We start from the raw sequence: 18,885 nt of genomic DNA, 5'->3' as shown, positions 1-18,885 counted from the left end.
TTTCTGTTAGAGTTCCATTTGGCATATACTCGTATACCAACATCTTTTCTAGCTGCTTAGTGAAAAAACCAATGAGCCCTGTCGAGCTCTTTTGGTAGCTACCATTTCACCTTCTGACAATATTGCCATTTTAACACTGCAGCTGAACACCTATCCCAAACTCCATGAATCTCTTCTTTTCAATGATATAAATTCCATTCCTTCATAGTTAAATCATATAAACATATGATTGCAAAATAACAATTTAAACCTTGACTAAAAGGGCACATGAAATTACACGTCAGGTTGGACCTCCGACTAAAAAAAAAATTGTTTTCATGCAACTGACCATTGAAAACACCTTAGGAACCTCAAACATGCCTCTGGAATTGATTGGCATAGTTTTCTGATCATTAAACGAAGTTTCGCAACTTTCAGGCGCTTGTGCCACATTTTCGCATTTAATCCCATAGACAAAATTTTCAATCTAGTCAAAACATCTTTCTGGACTTCACAAAGTAATAGGCGTACTGTCTAATATACAAACATTAACTCTGCCAAGCCATTTCTCAAAGATGAATCCCGAGTGAAGAAATATTTACGGTCAAAGATGACCAAATGGCTCTGTCAACACAGTGGACCTGATAAAATCAATGTGCAGGGACCTCAAAGTGCCTTTCTTAAAAATATCAAATGATCTCCGTAGACCCCCAAATATGGGGTATAGGTACCTTGAAGTACAGAGAACACCTTGGAATGCTCAGTTTGACCAAAAGGTTGACTGGGTGCAAATGGTGAGTTCATGAAAATAGCCACTTAAAAAGATGTAGCAATGAAAATGTAGAAAATTGAATGAAGTGGCTCAAGAAATCATCTTGGAAAACTGATCAAACGGATTCATAAAGACTTGAAACTTGGCATGGAGGCACACTTATATGCATACAATTCAATTCACTTTGAATTTTAGCATAAAGATCAACTGGTCAAAAGGTATAGGAGCTTGAAGTAGGGTACTTAATAAAATCTATATTTGCACCTGACATGCACTTTCAGCTCACCTCTTGAAATGGGTACCTGATAAATTGATCCAAACTGAATTCAGAAAGTTGCACAACACTTCATAGGTCAAATAAAAGGTGTAGAACAATTTTCCAAAGCCTTACCTCTTGATGATTAACTGGCTCCATTTTACATGCCCTCAAAGTAGGCCTATCTGAATGAGATTAGGTGGTCAATTGAAAGTGCATATGCAAAATTTTGAAATGGGCCTCAAAACTTGACTCAAATTTTATGAGTCCCAACACTGTCTAAAGCAACAATTCAAGGAGAAAGATCACCAGAGCAACAAATGCATTATCTGAATAGTATGATCCAACAAACTGAAACCATTATTTCTAACAACACCAAATTTATGCAGTGTCTTAATCTGATTTGGTGGATATCTTTCAGATTGTACATAACTGGATATAGGCTTTGAGGTAAATTTTGAATTCTTTGACTCTTTTTTTGAAATCCTTTGTCATTGATGTCAAAGGGGGAGTAGCAATGTGGAGAAAAATGTACAGAAGAGATCATTTTCTCAGGGGGAGCACTCCAATTTTTGGATAAGTTTTGGAATTCATTTTTGGATATTAGTTTTTGGATTTTTCTCATGAGTGTTTCCATCAATGCCAAAGGGGGAGATTGTTGTCATTATACACTCAGATGAGAATAGTTGATGTTGTCATTGATGGCAACCAACTGGTAACACAATTCACAGGTTACACCGACAATAGACATCATCTACCTGCATCAGCAGGCATAACAAGATTATTCTCACCAACATCCAATGTACACCGACAGAAGATCTTATCGACACTCTGAGCCGACATGGAAATTATATTGTTTTGTATTGTAATATTAATGTATAGCCGACATGATGTATTATAAATACTCATATATGTATGAGATCTTATGGGTCATTTTGTAAGTATGTATGGTATGTAAGCAAAGTAAGGATATGTAATTAGGTAATGAATATGAGAGAGAATATATGTATATGCATTTTGATGTAATAATTTTATGAGCGAATAAGAGAAAAGTAGAGCGAAGAAAGGTTTATGGCAGAGGTATTTGACACAGCTTAAACCGGTACTGAATCTAGCATTACAGATGCTATTTTGAGGAGTGCATTGTCATTAGATTTAATCATCCAATCTTGTAGTCAATGTGACTCATTTTTATGATTGAGCAGTGAGCTCTAGGCTATTGGCCTTTCTGCATGTGCAAGCCCCTATTCTATAAGTAATATGTATTCATATTGGCCTCTGTGTAAATATTGTGAGTCACAAATCCCACTAAGGTTTTTCCCCTACCGGGTTTCCTTGCCAAAAATATTTGTGTTATGGTGTGCATTGATGGTTATACTATTATTTCTCTTTATTACTTTATTGCTTGTTTTACCAATATATTAATTTGGGTTATAAAGTAGCAAAAAGTTTAAATCTTTTGTTTACTAGTTAGACACTGATTCACCCCCCCCTCCCTCTCAGTGTCTTTGTGACTGATCAAGTATCTAACAGGGACAATGATTCTTTTTCATTGTGATACATGTGGAGTCTTGGGAAAATGCCTCTAATAGATAGGATAAGCCAAATGACATATTTTCTCACCACATTGTGAATTTCAATACATAAGTAGTCCATGTGGATAGTTCACCAAGGTTGACCCCAATGGCACAAAGGGAGACATTGAGGACTTGGAGATACTAAATTAATCAATTTTCATTTGGATGAAAGTTGAGGCATTTCTAATAGAGATGGGTTACTTTGACACACCAAACATGGCAGTTTGTAGTCCAATCAAAATTGATCGCAAATAGAGATGAAAAAAAGGATGCATTTAATAGAGATCAAGTTGCAGACTATTTAGTTGCTCCAAAAGACCTAAAGATATTTAATCAATGAGATATAACAACCATTAGAATATTAAAAAATCTCTGGTTGACAAGACATCAAGGCAAATGAGCAGGTGAAGAGTACTAAATGTAGTAGTCATATTTCAAGGTTCGATCTAAAAAATAGAGGAAGATACAATTAATGATGGTGGCCAAGTAGGATATAGGAAATATTTCCTGGAAGCTTGAAAAGACTACTCTTGAATTTTATTTTGGAGGGAAAGTCTTTGAGGTACAAAGATGACTACTAAGTGTAGTAATGATGCAAACAAATTAGCAAAGTGAATGAGTAGGGTGAAAATAGGGAAAAAGAGCAAAAACTAGAGATAGAAGATGATAGACTTATAAAGCACTGAGAGGGGGGGTGAATCAGTGATAGAAAAAACAATACCACATTAAACACAGGCTGGTAAAAACAATTAACCAATTTACTTAAAACTATGTGTGCGATCCAAAGTGATATTAAAGAATCCATAATAAATAAAACATCCACCATAACACAAGTGTCTATATGTGGAAAACCCAACTAGGAAAAACCACCATGAGATTAGACTCACAAGTTAGCTATCTATAGTAATAGGTAACTCACTGATTAAGCTCTACAAAGTACTCTACTAGTACTGAATCCTATTAAAGATCCCAATGCCTTGTTAGGAGCTATACCTAGTTAAAGGTAGTACCCTATTAGGAGTAACCTCAGTAGAGGATTTCAAACCCAAACTAATGGATCACCTGGTTAGAGGATTTTTACAATGAATCTTGTTAGAGATTACCCAGTTAGGGAATTTGACTGTTGTAGTGATTAGAAAACAACAAGGGGTGTGATATACAAATAACACATCTTGTTGGTATAGATCCTCTTCTGCTCACTCAATACTGCATCACCAACATACTCTGCAACTCCTTCAATAAATCATATCAACTTATCACTTGTATCTCGCATTCTTAAAAATAGTTCATCACAATGTCATTTTATAGATATTATTTTTCATGTCGGCTCAAGAAATTCATCACAATTTCCTAGGTGCAGTGTATCAAAATAATCTTTTATAACACATCACAGATTACCGCCAAACTTGTCTGTTAGGGATAACTCATCATGACCAGTGATAACTCATCGCTTCCTTGTTGATCTCCACAGTATCTCCAAACTATTGTCATTGAAAATGACCAAAACCAATGTCATTCTTGCATATACTAGTTGTCTACATATACCGGTTAGACACCTTCAAACCGGTTGGACTTCTCTATACAAATGATATCGGTTTGCAATACTAAGACTTGGGAGTAGTATCGGTTTTTCTTAACTAAGATGACTATGACAATGTGAACATATGTATGTGTATATATGTGCCATCAATGACAACACATAAATCCATCTATTAAAAAAATCATCATCAAGCCAACAATCTCCCCCATTGGCATTGATGGCAACACTTAGAAAATTTTACAACTTTAGAACTAAGTGTGCTTACAGAAATTGTACACAAATTTCTACTCCCCCTTAATAGTAAAGTTCTACACCCCCTTAATAGTACATACAAAATTTTCACAACACATACATATTTCTACTCCCCCTTTGACAACAATGCCAAATTGAAAAGTAAAGTGCATATATATTATATCAAAATTTGCATCAAAAACTACAAATACATAAATATAAGAGTTTTTCAAGGAGTGTTCAATGCAATTTTTAGGAAAATGTCACTGAAAGTAATCTTCATCTGAGTAAAATCATTATCCCATGTTTCCAATAATGTTTCAGTGATCTCAATAGTTGTCATAACTTGTGCAGCGAATTCTTCCATTGCATCCGCTATGGTCATTTCTGGGGTCAATAAAACCGCTTCTGCATCCTTGTATGCCCATTGTAAGATGTCCACATTAGGTCTCAACTGGTTTTTGAGTTCCTTCAAGGATCTGAGTTTCTTAGCCTATTCAAAATCATAAACATCTAACCGATGCTACAAAACATCAACTGATTTACCAAATTCCAAGGCTGAATCCTATAATGATATGTAATCATTGCATATCTTCTCCAATTCCTTTTCTATCTCTTCTCACCTCTTATTCAAATCAGAATAGAAAAATGAAACATTAGATGTATAGGCCAAAATCCTTCCTCTAGTTTCAACAACAATTTTCAAAAGATCTTTATTTATAGATAAAGTAATCTTCCCTTTATCAATATTTGTCATTAGTTTCTCTCCCCTCTTCTTTTTGTAATTCTTTACTGCTAAGGTTTGGGCTGCTTCTTCAAGTGTTTTCAATTGGTCAATAGTATTAGCAACCAATTGGCCAAGCTTGCCGATAGGGGTAGTGTCATGCCCAACTTTTGGGCACGAACGGAAAATTTTTATTTTTTTTTAAAATACTTAACTAATTAATGACTTACCTAACTAATATAGCTAACTTAATTAAAATATCCAACTACGCACGAATAACTTAAATAAAGTAATGCAACTTGTTGGTCTTAACTATGTCTCAATTAAACCAAGCAACTAAATTTAATGAGTCAAAAATAACCTATGTTAAAAACGAGCCATTATCTCCCCAACTAGTGAACATTAATCTTCTATTAAATGGTTAAATTCTCAAATAAGAAAATTTCTAACTAAATATAAGATTTCTAAAATAAGATAAAAACTTACTATAGTTCATCTACCCCGTGGGTCAAATATTAATTCTCAGAATAGAGGGGCCAACATAGTAGGTTTTATCCTCTAAAATTTACCCTCCCAAAATATAAAATCTCTCTCTCTCCTTTATTGATTTATTTATTTCTTATTATTTTTTTTATTTTTTTTTACTTTATTAAATTGCTCTTACATTTATCAATATTTTAAGAGAAAACCTTACTTAACCTTACTATTAGCTATTTGATTCCAATGAATGTCAAAATTCAACCACATATAAATATATAAAAATATTCACATATCTATATATATTTTAATCTATACTTTTATACACCACTCTTTAATTATATTTTCTCAAGGAGAGTGTGGTTTTATCTTTTTTTTAAAATTATCCAACCCCATGAGAAGATTGCCCAACCCTGAGTTTAGGGTTAGGGCAAATTAACCAACCCCCTTTTTATTTTATTTCTTTTCTTTCCAACCCTGTGTGCGTGTGTGTGATTGTGTGCAGGGTGGGTCGGCAGACGAGAAGCAGCGCACAGGGGCGGACTGAGCCAAACCCCCCTATACTTTCGAGCATGTTTTACTGGTAGTGGGCGAAGAGAGTTAAGCTTTCTTTTTAACTCGGCGTAGAGGGAGGGAAGCGGGGCGGAGACACCCGTTCGGGCGGAGAAGGGTTTACCAAACACACCGCAGCGCGGGGGAAGCAAAGAGGAGGCGGAGTGGGGGAAAGCCGGCAACGCGGGCACTGCCGGATGCGGATGGGGCCGCCCGTAGGCTGCGGCTTCCGCAGGCTGCAGACGTCGCCGCCCGCAGGCTGCGGGTTCCGCAGGCTGTGGGCGCCACCGCCCTTGGCCGCGCCCCGCCGCTACAAATGCACACGGTTTTATTTAAACAAAAAAAACATTTTTTGCTATGTTAAAACAACGTTAAACCCAGCAAATTTTATAATGTGATTTTTTTTTTTTAATCGGTGGTGATGATATGTGATCTGTACACAACATAGGATTTTCTTTTATATATATATATATAAATATATATATATATATATATATATTCATATATATATATATATGTATTTACATATTTTAATAAGTCTTTTTTTTTTGGGTTTAAAAGATGAACAGGCATTACATGCTTTTTTAAAAGGGCAGGAACAGAATGATTTGTATATATAAATATTTAGATATATATATATATATATATATATGTATATATACATATATATATATATATGTATATATATATATATATATTGGCTTAATTAGCAAGAGGGTTAGTTTCCTCTTTTTTTTTGAAACAGATTCTTCTAATGATACTTAATGTTTAAATTTGTATATAAATATATATATATATATATATATATATATATATATATATATATATATATATATTTATATTTGTATATGGTTAATTGTTACTCAAGTAAGCACATTTCTTTTAAAACACTAACAAGGTATTCTATTTAGCAAATAACAATGTAATCTTTTTGAATAACAAAATAAACCTAAAACTAACTGTTTTTTTTTTGAAAGGGAAAATAGACTACTATAGAAAATTTTTATTTCTGCTATTCAAAGAGAAATACATAACTGGTTTATTTATTTGCAGCAGCTTAATAACATAAGGAACATGCAGTAATAAACTACATCTAGGTGCAGAAATCTTAAATTTGCATTTGATAAAAAAAAAATTTCTTTTATTTTCCCTTTTGTAAATCAAGAAGATTCATACCCTATTTAGTACATTCCTTCACTCCTTTGCAACACTAACTAGAGTGAGAACAACATACATATTATTTTTTTTTGAAATCTAAATACAAGTAAATATGAACACAAAGATTTTGGCAATAAAACATTTACATTTTCCTTTCCATGGAATAGGAATACATTGCTTTACTTTTTGGAAAAAAAAATACAACATTGACTATCTCTTTCTTTTACAAGCTAACATTGAATACATAATCCTCTTTCCTTGTAAATGACACAATCTAGCTCTTTTGTTTTTCTTTTTTTTTTTTAAAAAAAAAAACTCTTTTCTGCAACACAAAAACAAAAACTTAGTCCTTCATTCCTTCTTTTCCCATCCCATGCAACCTACTATAAAACACATCTTGGACCATCGAGAGCTCACCTCCCAGCCTAGGCTTACTAGAAGCCACCACCGAGCTTGGAGAACCAAGCACTAGACGGGTTAAAAACAAGCAACTCCACTACAAACATAGGAAGACATTCACATACAAATTTCCCATCCCAAGCTACACTTTCACCACATTCATGGTGACTCTTCCATAGGTGGAAGTGGACCAAGTACCAATGGGGAGATTTGCAAGCCAAACACAACACAAGCCACCTCATGGCAATACAAATGCAACAAAATACATCCACAATCCTTATGCCCCCCAAAAAGGCTCAAGGCCATATTTACTCCCCTTATGACCCCCAAATGCATACACAAGGCTATGCAACAAGGGTCACAAAGGACAACCTTGAGATCACTCTCCATAAGGAGAGCCTCTCACCCATGGCTATCATACTCCTTCCACCCCAAGATCTTCCTACCCTCCCAAGAGTAGGTGATCTTGGACACTCCCAAAAACAACAAGAACACAAAACAAAACACATAGAAAAGAAAACTACACATTCTTAACTTCAACAAAAACTTCATAAAACACTTTCTTTCAAGCAACTCTTTTCTTTTACAAAACAACATAAACTAACACATACAACATAACAAGAGGAGATAAGAAGAAACCAACCTTATTCTGCCAATAGGTATGCTAAAATTAGTTGGGGATGAGCTGCCCAATTCCACACTAACTTTCTCCAAACTCCACCAAAAGTGTTATTCTCCTACTAACTTTTCAAAACAAGCATAATCTCCAAGAATGGAGAGTGGGTGACTACTCACTAAGTCTCCAAATTCTTGCCTAAGAAGGCCTCTCACACACTTCCCAACCCCTTGGGTGAGGTGTGAGTTCCCATTGGTTGCCCTTCCCAAACTCTTACACATTACCAAAATTGGAAAGGGAAAAGGTGGAAGAAGATGGGGAAGAGAGTTTGACATCAAAAGAGAAGGTTGTTTATCCTAGGAGGAACTTTCTAAGTTGAATTTTCGTTCATTTTGGAAACACCACTTTTTGAAGTGACTAAATAGTCACATGGGAGAAGCCACGTGTTGCAAAATACCCCTAACCCATAGGTATACCCTTGGGACCTTTGGAAAAGCCTTAAAACTGACCCTAGGAGTCCATTAATTCCATGTGTGACAATATAAAAATCACACATGGAATTTGTCTCTTCTAGGATTACACATATACATATAAACTAATTTTAACACTCAAGCATTATACACTTCACAAATTAGATACATTACAATGGGGTGTTGTCTCTCCAAATAGAAAACTCCCGGCTTAACAAATGCACATTGGTCTATGCTTGGTTCTCCATATAAATTCCATGGTCTCATGGATAATTTTCCTACGCATCTCAATTAACACATTAGTAATTCCAAATCATCACAATTATACATAATCAAATACATGGATTCCATTACACATCAAACACTCATACATTTGGCAACAATAATTCAATATCTCATTCGTTCAAATTTAATTTCACATAAGCAATTAACATAATTTTCCAAAATTGAACCACTCATAAATAAGCATCATTTTTCTATCATCAAAATAAAATCCTGCAAATTTCCAATAATGACATTCACCACCATAATGTAATTCTATTCTAGTAACATATCTAAAGTTTCATAATCATCATGCATGAAATAAAGCATCAACATATGTCAGTGTGATCCAAATCATGGAATCATATAAGTTCTAAGTCCATAAAGCATAAAATAAAGCATCCATAATAGTCTCAATATGCAAATAACTGAAAATGTCAAACTGAGTCGGGGTAGGGCCTCAGACCCTCCCCCTCTAGGCATGAACTTCCTCCTAGAGTTCATCAAAAAGGTGGGGGTACTGTGATCTCATAAGTGCTGCATCCTCCCATGAGGCTATGACCTCATCATAGCAATCCCACTAGACCCTAACCTGGTCCAGCTCTCGCCCTCGAAGGCTCAGCATCCGGCGTGCCAAAATGTGAATGGGCTCCAAAGCTAGCTGCCCGTCTGACTCCACCTGCAAGGCATCCCAATCTAGAATATGAGACTCATCATAGATATACTTCCTCAAAACTGAAACATGAAACACATCGTGGATGCGTGACAGGCTAGGTGGCAATGCTAAGCGGTAGGCAACTGGCCCTATCCTCTCAAGGATCTCAAATAGTCCTACAAATCGAGGTGCGAGCTTAGAACCCTTTCCATAATGGATTGGACTCTTATGCGGTCGCACTCTCAAGAAGACTCTGTCTCCAACTGAGTAGCTACGATCAACCCTCTTTGCATCTGCATATTTCTTCTGTCTATCCTGTGCCTCTCTAAGACGCTGCCTAATCAAATCCACCTGCTGCTCCATATCCCGGACTATCTCTGGACCAATATTAACTCTGTCCTCTATGCGGGGTCAACTCAATGGTGTCCTACAAGGCCTGCCATATAATGCTTGATAGGGTGGCATCCCCAAGGATGTGTGATGCCCATTGTTATAGGCAAACTCCACTAAGGGAAGATACTCTTCCCATCTGGTCTGGTGATCCATGACATACATGCGAAGCATATCCTCTAACACCTGATTAACTCTCTATGTCTGGCCATCTGTCTCCAGATGATAGGCTGTACAGAAATTGAGCTTGGTACCCATAGCTACCTGTAATGCCTTCCAAAAAGAAGAAGTGAAGAGGGAATCCCTGTCGGAGATGATCTTACGTGGAACACCATGAAGTCTGACAATGTCTTGCAGAAATACCTGTGCTACTGCTGGTGCTATGAAGGTGGTATGAACTGGTGAAAAGTGAGCCACTTTGGTCAACTTGTCAACCGTCACCAAGATGGCATCATGGCGGCGAGATGACATAGGGAGACCAATGATGAAATCCATGGATATAGTGTCCCACTTCCACTCTAGTATAGCATGAGATTGGAGCAACCCACCTGGATGGCGGTGCTCCGCCTTGACTCTCTGACACTCAAGGCATCGGGCTACCAACTCGGCAATAAGCTATCGCATTCCTGGCCAATGGTATAGTTCTCTCAAGTTTGCATGCAACTTCTTGACCCCGGGATGCACTGCATAAGGAGCTCTATGAGCCTCTGTGATAATGAACTCCCGCAATCCCTCGGAAGAAGGTACATAAATGTGCCCTCTATGGCGTAATAAACCATCGGACTCTAAGGAATAATCCACATATTTCCCTTCTAAAGTTTCCTGAGATCGAATAGCCTGGCAAACCTCTAAATACCATCTGTCCTCTGACAATCGTTGCATGATCCGATCTCTTAAATCCGTGCTCATAGACATGGTGTATACCTCGTGACGTCTCCTACTCAAAGCATCTGCAACTATATTTTCTTTCCCTTTGATGTAGTGAACGTCAAAATCATACTCACACAAGAATTCCATCCATCTCCTCTGACGTGCATTAAGGTTCGGCCGAGTAAATATGTACTGAAGGCTCTGATGGTCTGAGTGCAACTCAAAGTGATGACCCAAAAGGAAATGTCTCCATCTCGCAAGTGCATGCACTATGGCTGCAAGCTTAAGGTCACGAGTAGGGTAATTAAGCTCGTGAGTCTTGAGTTTCCTAGACTCAAAGGCTATAGCTCTGCCATTCTGCATAAGTACTGCTCCTAAACCCTCTAGGGAAGCATCTGTGCAAACCATGAAATCAGCTGATGGATCTGGTACTACAAGGATAGGTGCGGTAGTAAGTGCCTTTTTAAGTTCCTGAAAGGCCTTCTCGCACATCTCCGTCCACTCAAACTTCTTCCCTTTGCACTGAAGAGAAGTGATAGGATGAGCAACTCTAGAGAATCCCTCAACAAAACGTCGGTAATAACTTGCCAAGCCCATGAAGCTCCTGACCTCTGTCACACTGGTGGGTGTTGGCCACTCCATAATGGCTCTGATCTTTGATGGGTCTACTGAGATCCCATCACCGGATATAACATGACCAAGGTACTTGATCTCAGTTTTAAAGAAAGCACACTTCGACAAACTGCCATACAACTGATTTTCCCTCAAACAACGCAAAACCTGTCTCAAGTGTTCCTCATGTTCCTCCTCATTCCGTGAATATATCAAAATGTCGTCGAGAAACACAATCACAAAGCGGTCGAGAAATATACGGAATACTCCATTCATGAGACTCATAAAAACGGCTGGGGCATTCATAAGACCGAATGGGACCACGGTGAACTCATAGTGGCCATATCTAGTGCGAAATGTAGTCTTGTGGATATCACTTTCCACTATCCTCAACTGATGGTACCCTGACTTTAGATCAATCTTGGAAAATACTTTGGCACCTTGAAGTTGGTCAAATAAATCGTCGATCCTGGGCAATGGATATCGGTTCTTGATGGTTACTTTGTTCAACTGACGGTAGTCCATGCATAATCGGAGAGATCCATCCTTCTTCTTCACGAAGATGACTGGTGCACCCCAAGGGGATACACTAGGACGAATGTGGCCCTTCTCTAGGAGTTCCTCAAGCGGAATATTGAGCTCATTAAGTTCATTTGTGGTCATTCTATATGGTGCTCTTAAAATCGGTTCGGCTCCTGGAACAAGGTCTATATGAAAATCAATCTCTCTACGGGGCGGCATACCAGGTAACTCTGAAGGAAATACATCTGAGAATTCCCTAAGGATAGGATGGTCATCAATAGATGGTTCTTTTTCCTCTTATTCTTCTCTATCACTAATGGTGATGGCAAATAACTGACATCCCTTTCGCATGCTCCGCTTAAGCTGCATGGCGGAGATCATTTGAAGAGACACGGGACTCTAAATTCTAGTGATCACTACAGGAGAGCCTTGATAATCCTCACACTCAATCCTTTTTAGGTGACAATCCATCTTGGCTCTGTGGGAATAAAGCCAATCCATGCCAAGTACGACGCCATATGATCCAAGTGGTGTAACTCTAAGGTCTACTAAGGTGGTGGTATTACCAATCTGAATCTGACAACCCTTAACCTCTGATTCCTTGCCATCTGACCCTGAGGACACTCTCTCGCCATGTGTCCCATGGCTCCACATGTGAAGCAAGTTCCTCATGCCTGAAACTGCACTCCCTGTGGTCTGGAGAAAGACTGTCCCCCTGTCCTACTAGAACCACTGTACCCACCTCTAGAGGACTGCTGAGTCCTAGCTGGAGGTGTGTAAGGAGCTTGAGATCTCTGATCTCGCCTCTGACCCTGTGACTGCCACTGCTTGGGCTTTGGGCCCTACTGACTCTGCGGAGGCCTTTGCCTCAGGGTTTACTGCGACTGCTGCGGAGGAGGGGGTTTGGAGAACCCCGATGAGTGCCTGTTGTTACCTTTCCAATGGGGTTTCTAGAACCCATAAGTCTGTGGTGAAGAGTTACGGTTCTGGAACCGATCCTTCAAGTCATGTGGTCTGGCCTGAATCTCCTCGGCTATCAAAGCCTTCTCCACGGCAACTCGGAGGCTTCCTGGAGCGGCCATTCTCACTGGTCCTGCTATGCCGGAATTCAATCCTCTGATAAATCGGTTGACAAGAAGCTTTTCATCTTTCAGGTAGTCTACATAAGGTAAGAGTTCAAAGAACTTGTTCTCATACTGTGTCACTGACAGACCCTTCTACTGAAGGTCATGAAACTCATCCACCCTACGCTATCTGAAATGCTCTGATAAGTACCTCTCTCTGAACCTCTCTGTGAAAATCTCCCAAGTGAGGGTCTCTATCTCTAAGCCACACTTATATTCTTCCTGTCTCCACCATGTGGATGTTGTTCCTCGCAATAGGTGAACCGCTGCACGTGCTTTTAGATTGCTCTCATAAGAGCGCAATGCAAAGCACCTATCTAGGCTTAAAAGCCATGCCTCTACCTCTACCCCATCGGTAGATCCCCCAAATGATGGTGGCTGAAGACGCATAACCTCTCTGATTAGATCCCCTGGATCTCGACGTGCCCTCTCAATATACACTGGTGCTACGACTGGAGGTGGTGCTGGTAGGTGAATGGGTTCGGGCTCATGTCCAGCCTAACTCTCTACGAGATTAGGAGGTGGACTCCTACTCCATTCCCGTTCTACTATTCTATGACTTCCTGAGTTCTGGTTCTCAACATTATGATCTACTGCTAGAAGCTTATCCTGTACTAGTCCAATCAGGTTCTGAAGAGCTACCAAGATGTCTCAGTTTAGGTCAACTGATTGCTCGGGAGGAGCTGCTGGGTTCACTTCCTGGACCGATTCCTCCCTAATGACCTCTTCGCGTGCCATGCGTGCATGCCTAGGGCCTCTACCACGTTTGTGAGCTTGTCGCGTAGTTGGAGGCATCCTTTTTAAGAAAATAAAATAAAATGAAATAAATAACTTAATTTTAGGAGAAAGTATTTTAGCTAATTTTAAAAATAAAATTAAATACAATTTAGTTAATTAAATAATTATAGCGAAACGTAATGGAGTAAGGTTCCCAGTGTTGGCAACCTTGCTCTGATACCAAAATGTCATGCCCAACTTTTGGGCACGAACGGAAAATTTTTATTTTTTTTTAAAATACTTAACTAATTAACGACTTACCTAACTAATATAGCTAACTTAATTAAAATATCCAACTACGTACGAATAACTTAAATAAAGTAATGCAACTTGTTGGTCTTAACTATGTCTCAATTAAACCAAGCAACTAAATTTAATGAGTCAAAAATAACCTATGTTAAAAATGACCCATTATCCCCCCAACTAGTGAACATTAATCTTCTATTAAATGGTTAAATTCTCAAATAAGAAAATTTCTAACTAAATCTAAGATTTCTAAAATAAGATAAAAACTTACTATAGTTCATCCACCCCGTGGGTCAAATATTAATTCTCAGAATAGAGGGGCCAACATAGTAGGTTTTATCCTCTAAAATTTACCCTCCCAAAATATAAAATCTCTCTCTCTCCTTTATTGATTTATTTATTTCTTATAATTTTTTAATTTTTTTTTTACTTTATTAAATTTCTCTTACATTTATCAATAATTTAAGAGAAAACCTTACTTAACCTTACTATTAGCTATTTGATTCCAATGAATGTCGAAATTAAACCACATATAAATATATAAAACTATTCACATATCTATATATATTTTAATCTATACTTTTATACACCACTCTTTAATTATATTTTCTCAAGGAGAGTGTGGTTTTATCTTTTTTTTTAAATTATCCAACCCCATAAGAAGATTGCCCAACCCCGAGATTAGGGTTAGGGCAAATTAACCAACCCCCTTTTTATTTTATTTCTTTTCTTTCCAACCCTGTGTGCGTGTGTGTGATTGTGTGCAGGGTGGGTAGGTGGCCGAGAAGCAGCGTGCAAGGGGCGGACCGAGCCAAACACCCCTATACTTTTGAGCATGTTTTAATGGTAGTGGGCGGAGAGAGTTAAGCTTTCTTTTTAACTCGGCGTAGAGGGAGGGAAGTGGGGCGGAGACACCCGTTCGAGTGGAGAAGGGTTTACCAAACACACCGCAGCGCGGGGGAAGCAAAGAGGAGGCGGAGCGGGGGAAAGCCGCCAGCGCGGGCACCGCCGGTTGCGGATGGCGCCGCCCGCAGGCTGCGGCTCTCGCAGTTTGCGGACGTCGCCGCCCGCAAGCTGCGGGTTCCGCAGGCTGCGGGCGCCACCGCCCTTGGCCGTGCCCCGCCGCTACAAATGCACACGGTTTTATTTAAACAAAAAAAACGTTTTTTGCTGTGTTAAAACAACGTTAAACCCAGCAAATTTTATAATGTGGTTTTTTTTTTTTTATCGGTGGTGATGATATGTGATTTGTACACAACATAGGATTTTCTTTTATATATATATATAAATATATATATATATATAAATATATATATATATATAAATATATATATATATATATATATATTCATATATATATATATATGTATTTACATATTTTAATAAGTCTTTTTTTTTGGGGTTTAAAAGATGAACAGGCATTACATGCCTTTTTAAAAGGGCAGGAACAGAATGATTTGTATATATAAATATTTAGATATATATATATATATATGTATATATACATATATATATATATATAAGCTTAATTAGCAAGAGGGTTAGTTTCCTTTTTTTTTTGTAGTAAAACCAGATCTGTAAATATATCTTTTTTTTTGAAACAGATTCTTCTAATGATACTTAATGTTTAAATTTCTATATATATATATATATATATATATATATATATATATATATATATATATATATATATATATATATATATATATTTGTATATGGTTAATTGTTACTCAAGTAAGCACATTTTTTTTAAAACACTAACAAGGTATTCTATTTAGCAAATAACAATGTAATCTTTTTGAATAACAAAATAAACCTAAAACTAAGTGTTTTTTTTTTTAAAAGGGAAAATAGACTACTATAAAAAAAATTTATTTCTGCTATTCAAAGAGAAATACATAAGTGGTTTATTTATTTGCAGCAGCTTAATAACATAAGGAACATGCAGTAATAAACTACATCTAGGTGCAGAAATCTTAAATTTGCATTTGATAAAAAAAAAATTTCTTTTATTTTCCCTTTTGTAAATCAAGAAGATTCATACCCTATTTAGTACATTCCTTCACTCCTTTGCAACACTAACTAGAGTGAGAACAACATACATATTATTTTTTTTTGAAATCTAAATACAAGTAAATATGAACACAAAGATTTTGGCAATAAAACATTTACATTTTCCTTTCCATGGAATAGGAATACATTGCTTTACTTTTTGGAAAAATAAATACAACATTGACTATCTCTTTCTTTTACAAGCTAACATTGAATACATAATCCTCTTTCCTTGTAAATAACACAATCTAGCTCTTTTTTTTTTTTTTTTTTTAAAAAACTCTTTTCTGCAACACAAAAACAGCAACTTAGTCCTTCATTCCTTCTTTTCCCATCTCATGCAACCTGCAATAAAACACATATTGGACCATGGAGAGCTCACCTCCTAGCCTAGGCTTACTAGAAGCCACCCCCGAGCTTGGAGAACCAAGCACTAGACGGGTTAAAAACAAGCAACTCCACTACAAACATAGGAAGACATTCACATACAAATTTCCCATCCCAAGCTACACTTTCACCACATTCATGGTGACTCTTCCATGGGTGGAAGTGGACCAAGTACCAATGGGGAGATTTGCAAGCCAAACACAACACAAGCCACCTCATGGCAATACAAATGCAACAAAATACTTCCACAATCCTTATGCCCCCCAAAAAGGCTCAAGGCCATATTTACTCCCCTTATGACCCCCAAATGCATACACAAGGCTATGCAACAAGGGTCACAAAGGACAACCTTGAGATCACTCTCCATAAGGAGAGCCTCTCACCCATGGCTGTCATACTCCTTCCACCCCAAGATCTTCCTACCCTCCCAAGAGTAGGAGATCTTGGACACTCCCAAAACCAACAAGAACACAAAACAAAACACATAGAAAAGAAAACTACACATTCTTAACTTCAACAAAAACTTCATAAAACACTTTCTTTCAAGCAACTCTTTTCTTTTACAAAACAACATAAACTAACACATACAACATAACAAGAGGAGATAAGAAGAAACCAATCTTATTCTGCCAATAGGTATGCTAAAATTAGTTGGGGATGAGCTGCCCAATTCCACACTAACTTTCTCCAAACTCCACCAAAAGTGCTATTCTCCTACTAACTTTTCAAAACAAGCATAATCTCCAAGAATGGAGAGTGGGTGATTACTCACTAAGTCTCCAAATTCTTGCCTAAGAAGGCCTCTCACACACTTCCCAACCCCTTGGGTGAGGTGTGAGTTCCCATTGGTTGCCCTTCCCAAACTCTTACACATTACCAAAATTGGAAAGGGAAAAGGTGGAAGAAGATGGGGAAGAGAGTTTGACATCAAAAGAGAAGGTTGTCTATCCTAGGAGGAACTTTCTAAGTTGAATTTTCGTTCATCTTGGAAACACCACTTTTTGAAGTGACTAAATAGTCACATGGGAGAAGCCACATGTTGCAAAATACCCCTAACCCATAGGTATACCCTTGGGACCTTTGGAAAAGCCTTAAAAATGACCCTAGGAGTCCATTAAACCCTTTGGAAACCCAACTGAAGTTTACCTATGGGTCAAACTTGAGTTGACCACTCCCAAGACTCCCTACCCAAGGCAAATTTGGGACCACACTCATATTTTTGAATGGCTTTGATAGAAACTAAACTACCTCCAAGAGACAAGTCCAAATCAATGACACTAATCAGCACATGTGTCAAGTGACACAATAAAAATACAATATAAAAATCACACATGGAATTTGTCTCTTGTAGGATTACACATATACATATAAACTAATTTTAACACTCAAGCATTATACACTTCACAAATAAGATACATTACAATGGGGTGTTGTCTCTCCAAATAGACAACTCCCGGCTTAACAAATGCACATTGGTCTAGGCTTGGTTCTCCATATAAATTCCATGGTCTCATGGATAATTTTCCTGCGCATCTCAATTAACACATTAGTAATTCCAAATCATCACAATTATACATAATCAAATACATGGATTCCATTACACATCAAACACTCATACATTTGGCAACAATAATTCAATATCTCATTCGTTCAAATTTAATTTCACATAAGCAATTAACATAATTTTCCAAAATTGAACCACTCATAAATAAGCATCATTTTTCTATCATCAAAATAAAATCCTGCAAATTTCCAATAATGACATTCACCACCATAATGTAATTCTATTCTAGTAACATATCTAAAGTTTCATAATCATCATGCATGAAATAAAGCATCAACATATGTCAGTGTGATCCAAAGCATGGAATCATATCAGTTCTAAGTCCATAAAGCATAAAATAAAGCATCCATAATAGTCTCAATATGCAAATAACTGAAAATGTCAAACTGAGTCGGGGTAGGGCCTCAGACCCTCCCCCTCTAGGCATGAACTTCCTCCTAGAGTTCATCAAAAAGGTGGGGGTATTGTGATCTCATAAGTGCTGCATCCTCCCATGAGGCTGTGACCTCATCATAGCAATCCCACTGGACCCTAACCTGGTCCAGCTCTCGCCCTCGAAGGCTCAGCATCCGGCGTGCCAAAATGCGAATGGGCTCCAAAGCTAGCTGCCCGTCTGACTCCACCTGCAAGGCATCCCAATCTAGAATATGAGACTCATCATAGATATACTTCCT

The sequence above is a fragment of the Cryptomeria japonica genome, chromosome 7 (genome assembly GCF_030272615.1).
Source record: "Cryptomeria japonica chromosome 7, Sugi_1.0, whole genome shotgun sequence".
NCBI lineage: Eukaryota > Viridiplantae > Streptophyta > Pinopsida > Cupressales > Cupressaceae > Cryptomeria > Cryptomeria japonica.
The sequence above is the reverse complement of the archived record's forward strand: the minus strand, read 5'-3'. Positions refer to the sequence as shown.